A 6,000-nucleotide genomic window follows, 5' to 3' on the forward strand; every position below is an offset into this window, starting at 1 on the left:
CAGAAACGGCTGCCTAGTCAAAACTGCAAGCGCTCTTATCGGCAACCAAGAGTGGTGGTTGGACAGGCCCGAGCGCTGGCAGATTGGTAAAAACTATTGTGTCACCCTGAACGATGCCAAGAGCTCGTGCCAAGCTTAGAAACCCATGCACGTTTGGAGCACACAACAGAGTGGTTTGAGGCTGGCAAGCTCGCAAATGCATAGCATCAAGTAGGGCGGAAGGATGCTGTAGTGGTGGGGAGAGACGTTAAGATGTACGTTTTATCACACGGGTTTGAGGGGATTCGAAGGGGAAAGAGCCATAGAAACGTGACGTGATCGGCATGGCAAGACACAAGTTCACACAAGGCCAATGTTGTTTAGGATGAACTGAAGGAAACGAATACCCTTCAAAAGAGGATGACAGTCATTATGTTGGTGACAATGGCCTGTGCAGATTTTTGTGGCCCTGTTTATTCTGAATAGTTTCAATGACCTTCACAAACGAATGTAAAGCAAGATTCAGAAGGAATATCATCTGAATATTAAATCAAAGCTACAATGCAGAAAAAAAAAGTTGAGGGGACTTATATGAAATATTGCATAATTGCTTAAAATAATCAAGATTAGAATAAAATGAAATATTAAATTAACTTAAATATAATAAATTAAATATATATCTAAATTTAAATAACAATCCAGTGCATTGCTTTACGAGTCCTCAAACTGAACATAGTCTTAGCAAGCATTGCATGTATGCTTTGCAATGCAAATTAATTTGGACAAAATACAATTCATTATATTTAATAATAATCTATTTTGCCCAGTGTTGTGTTCTGTGTTGCTTTATTCTTTTTATAGTATCAAACTGTTAGGTTTCTTTAGTGCTATTTTAACATCCTTGATGTATATCATAAGTTTTGTTAAGATTTTTATTAGGCTTTATTTTTGTATTTTCTCTTTTCAGTTTATTTATTATTATTATTATTATTAGTAGTAGTAGTAGTAGTAGTAGTAGTAGTAGTAGTATTTTAAAAAAGTTGTAGTAATTCTGTGTTTTGTAATTAGTATTATTTTTTTTTTATTAATCTGTATTAGTTATGTAAATATTTTTATGTATTAAATATTAATTTTAAAATAAATACTGTTTTATTTATTTGTTTTTGTTGATTTTGTTTTAGTAATTTCAGTATTTATTCCGGGGTCACCATAGCCACCAGATCCAGTCTGTATCCAGATCAGATGGTCACTGCAGTCACCCAGATCCAGTACGTATCCAGCCCAGATGGTGGATCAGCACCTAGAGAGGACCTGTACAACCCTGAATGTCAGCGGAGACCAGGACAACTAGATGAGCCCCAGAGGCAGATACCCAGTGAAGACCTTGTCTCCTAGATGGCCACCGGGACAAGACCACAGGAACCAGTTGAGTCCTCTGCACAATGTGACTTTGCTGCAGCCTGGAACTGAACTGCTGGTTTCGTCTGGCCAGAGGAGAACTGGCCCCCCGACTGAGTCTGGTTTCTTCCAAGGTTTTGGTTCCTTGCCGCTGTCGCCTCTGGCTTGCTAATTTGGGGACACTTAATTTCCAGCGATATCGTCGACTTGATTGCACAGATACTATTTAAACTGAACTGAGCTGGATGATGACATCACTGAATTCAATGATGAACCGCCTTTAACTGAAAATTGAGTGTTTACTATTGTCATTTTGCATTATTGACACACTATTTTCCTATTTAATGCCATACAGTTGCTTTGACACAATCTGTATTGCTAAAAGCGATATATAAATAAAGGTGACTTGACTTGACTTGACTATTTAGATTTAAACTAAATGAAAAGAAAAATGTTGCACTGGCAACTAGCTGAAATAAAGTAAATTATATTTTATATTAGTTATAGATTATATTAGTAATAAGTTATAATATATTAGTTTTACTTATTAATCCTGGTCGAGCAACATGCTAACTTACATTTGTGTGTCACATGTATCTATCTTTCTATCTATCTGTAAATATATTTCTATATTTTACAAATTCTCCCTCTATTTTTATTTATTTATGTATTTATTTATTTCACATTAGTATAGCATATGCTTTACAATGTGGTGTTAAACTTGAAAAAGCAAGACTTTAGTGTGCCACATCCATATAAAAGAAGCAAAGTCACTTTTCTGAAGTCAGCCTTTGACTAACACAACAAGAATCGACTTGAGTGTAATGCTCAAGGCCTTCTGTCAGTGTCAACTCATTTATTAATTGTTAGGGTGTCATATGAAAATGATGGACTGAAATGCATCTGTTATGGAGGTATATTTGAATGAGCCTTATTAGATGAAAATATATAATAAATTAATCTGATTGAGAAGATTGCTCTTTACAGACAGTCTGTTCTGGTTCTGTAACATGGTTCTTGAAGTTTGTGTGGGTTAGAAGGAGTGAGATTATGGTAAAGATTTCAGACCGTGAAATAAAATGAGAACTGGAAAGGAAAGGTAGAGGGAGATGGAGTTAACAGCAGAACAAGGTCTCAGCTCTGCACTTCTCTTGCACTGTAGCCTGTGTGGGTACAACTGAAGTGAATCTCAATGCGTTTGCGATGTGTGGGTGTATCTTGCATGCTAAACAGGACTGGGAGTCAAAGCTAGGTTTACAAATTGAGCCACATTTATAATAGAAGGCAGGTAGCTGCTAAAATTATGTCAGAAGACTTGCAAAAATCTACATGCATATTGCTGAAAAGGGTATATAAGGTTTTTAATACACACATTTTGTCCAATACATGTCAAATGTAGATGGATAGATAAATAGCTAGATTATGTGTGTGTGTGTGTGTGTGTGTGTGTGTGTATATATATACAACCCTAACCCTAACAGATCTTTCTGGTCCTCGAATCTGATTAGCTGATAAGAGTGTGATATTAGAGCGATAACAGGACTCCAACCGTTTCACATTTTGTATAACTCCGCCTGCGGTATTTATCACTGCGAGTGTCATGGCGGACACCCAAATCCACTATAATAAAAAATAATAATACTGTTTTTGTGTCACGGAATGTTTTACGATTTTTTAGGCGATAATATAATGTTTAGACTTCAAATATGTGGTTTGTTAATAAAGATAAAGTCTATTATAACAAATATTTTACAAATGTAATTTCCACCCCTGCACCGTTCAACTTCTCCCATGTTTCCTCTCCATCTACATCTCTGTTGGTGGCGTTGTTTGTCTATTTACATCTATTAACCATCATTGCTTGGATTACAACCTCTCATGTCTCCACGTTAAACGCAATTTTACTCCAATGAGGGGGAAGAGGGCCGTGATATGCAATGACAAATTACACTACAGCACTTTTATTATTGCACTGATTGGCTATTAGCTGTGAGCAGACAGTGTCAACAATATATTGGAAAAAACAGTGACCATAAATATAAAGAAACGAAGTTGCTTGTCAGATTTTCCTAACAAGCAACCATATATATATATTATGTACACTTTTATTTTGTATGCAATTAATCGCGATTAATCGTTTGACAGCACTTATATATATATATATATATATATATATATATATAGTTTTTTTTTTAATAAGCCCAAAAATCGACGACTCGTGATTTTTTAATGCAACTTAACAAAAAAAGAAGCCCAAAGCCACGTAAAATATGCAGACTTGGCAACGAAACGTTCCCGTAGCTAATATACCAAACAGGAAACCCTTCCATTCATACTTAGAAAAAAAATAATAATAATAATAACAAAATAAAAAGGCTACTAAAATAACTATTGAATTGGCCAGCCTGAACTAGTCATTGGACAAATGGATGCATTCATAGTTCTGCTACAGAAATAGCTCAAATTGTTCAGATATATGTCAGGCTTCGGCCCTCCATTCAAATAAAAGAGTTACTTGACCATATAATAGACTGAATTAGAAACTGGGAGTGCACTTTCTCTTTAGTTTGTGAACAGAATAGCCTACAGGTTTGAAATCTGAGAGAGAGCTTGTGGGAAAAATATCCCGGGCCTGGACCTCTAATAACTTCTCTCTCATCATTTCGTCTGCCGAGATACTGCAGAAAATTAGAGATAATATTGCACACAGAATCAGATAAAAGCCAAGACATGATGCCATAATATTGCCATGTTTGTTGTCAAAAGAAAATTATTTCAGTAATAAATAGTATCACAAAGAATGCAGGATGAACTTGATAGATACAAAGCCGATGTTCTTATTGTTGAGGAAGGATGCAGGATGAACTTGATACTGAGATACAAAGCCAATGTTCTTATTGTTGAGGAAGGAACATTGATTGATTGATTGATTGATGGATTGATGGATTGACGGATTGATGGATGGATGGGAGTTTTTACTCCCAGAAATGTTTCTGAGGCTGATTTTTTTATTTTTTTTAAGTCACATATTTCTGTACAGGCAAGTATGTTAAGGTTTTGGAGAAAAAAATGAACAAGATTCAATTAAAATATGTTATCTATATGGTGGGGCTTGTCGTCACCATATATTGGTGCCACAATGAAAAACACAATCCACTCTCTTACTGCTACTAGTAAAAACATAATTGTCACAATGAAAAATACATAGACTAAAGTTGCCTGAGTCAATTTTAAGTTAACAGTACCACAATTACAACAGCACAGATTAAATTGAACTTTATTGTTGAAATATATGAAAATGCCTGCCAATGAAAAAAAAAATCTTTATTTACTTATCTTAACAAGTGCTTTGATTGCTAAATGAATGTTTTGCGTCAGCCATACTATTAATTTTGTGTTGAGCAAAATGGTATATGAAAATACCAGATGTTTAATTATCTCATGGGTGTCGTTCAGAGAGATGCCTAGGCCCTGTTAATCATATTGATTACAGCCTTCAAAAGCATCAATCATTAATACGCAGTTATGTCTGTCATTAGAGAAAGGGATGCCACTTTAACTGGGTCAAAAATGAGAAAGCAGATGTTTAAAATAGAAGCTCATCAAGTAAAAGTGCTTCCATAAACCCAAACAGTCCGTGTTCAAGCACTAGGTGACACTGTTGGTTCAGGGAAATGGTTGCTTTTTGCTTTTTGAGGGGAGAACAGAACGAAAACTGCAGTAATGTTAATAATTTTGATTTTTATACCATTTGTTTATGGGTCACTGATGCATTCTTACATTTAATGGAACCATCTTTACCAAAATCAGGCTAAATCCATCATTATGAGAAGGTGCGTGAGTTTATGTGTGTGTGTGTGTGCGTGTGTGTGTGTGTGTGTGTGTGTGTACGTAGGTATTTGTTTGTGTGAAGTTGTGGCGAGTTATGGTTGCTGACAGACTATCTTTGAAATTGGAGATCCCTTAGATTTACGTTCACAGATGATCATGCGAGGCAAACCGCACCGTGAAACACATCCACGTATATCCGTGGGGTTCTGTGAGCCATATGCATCGTGAAAATCATATCTAATACAGCTGGCTCACACAGTGCTGCTGCTGTCTGCCTCGAACATGATGTGCTGCCCAATTAAAATCTGAAATAGTTCTGCTCTTATCTGGAAGAGAGTAGGCACGTGCCTCACATGGATCGAGAAACGCGTCTGACAGCTCCGTTAGGAGATACGCGCGTGGTTTTATTCAACCCTGTTTATAGTGATAAAATTATAGTGATGTCACGCTACAGGCAGCCGCATATTTCTTCAGAGCAGCTTTTAGTGATGGATATGAGTTGCACTGATTCTAATAAACTATTAGGTATTATACAATATTGGATACGATCTGACAGCACCGTTGGAAGATACGCGCGTGGTTTTATTCAACCCTGTTTGTAGCGATACAATTATAGTGATGTCACACTAAAGGCGGCCGCATTTCGTGGGTACTCCAGAGCAGCTTTTAGTGATGGATATGAGCTGCAATGTAATTCTACTGGACTATTAGGCATTGATGTCGTATTGTTTGGTGTAATATATTATATATAATATATATATATAATATAGAGTGAATCGAATCGAATCGATT

This window comes from Sinocyclocheilus anshuiensis, unplaced genomic scaffold (genome assembly GCF_001515605.1).
Source record: "Sinocyclocheilus anshuiensis isolate Anshui unplaced genomic scaffold, SAMN03320099.WGS_v1.1 scaffold1642, whole genome shotgun sequence".
Classification (NCBI taxonomy): domain Eukaryota; kingdom Metazoa; phylum Chordata; class Actinopteri; order Cypriniformes; family Cyprinidae; genus Sinocyclocheilus; species Sinocyclocheilus anshuiensis.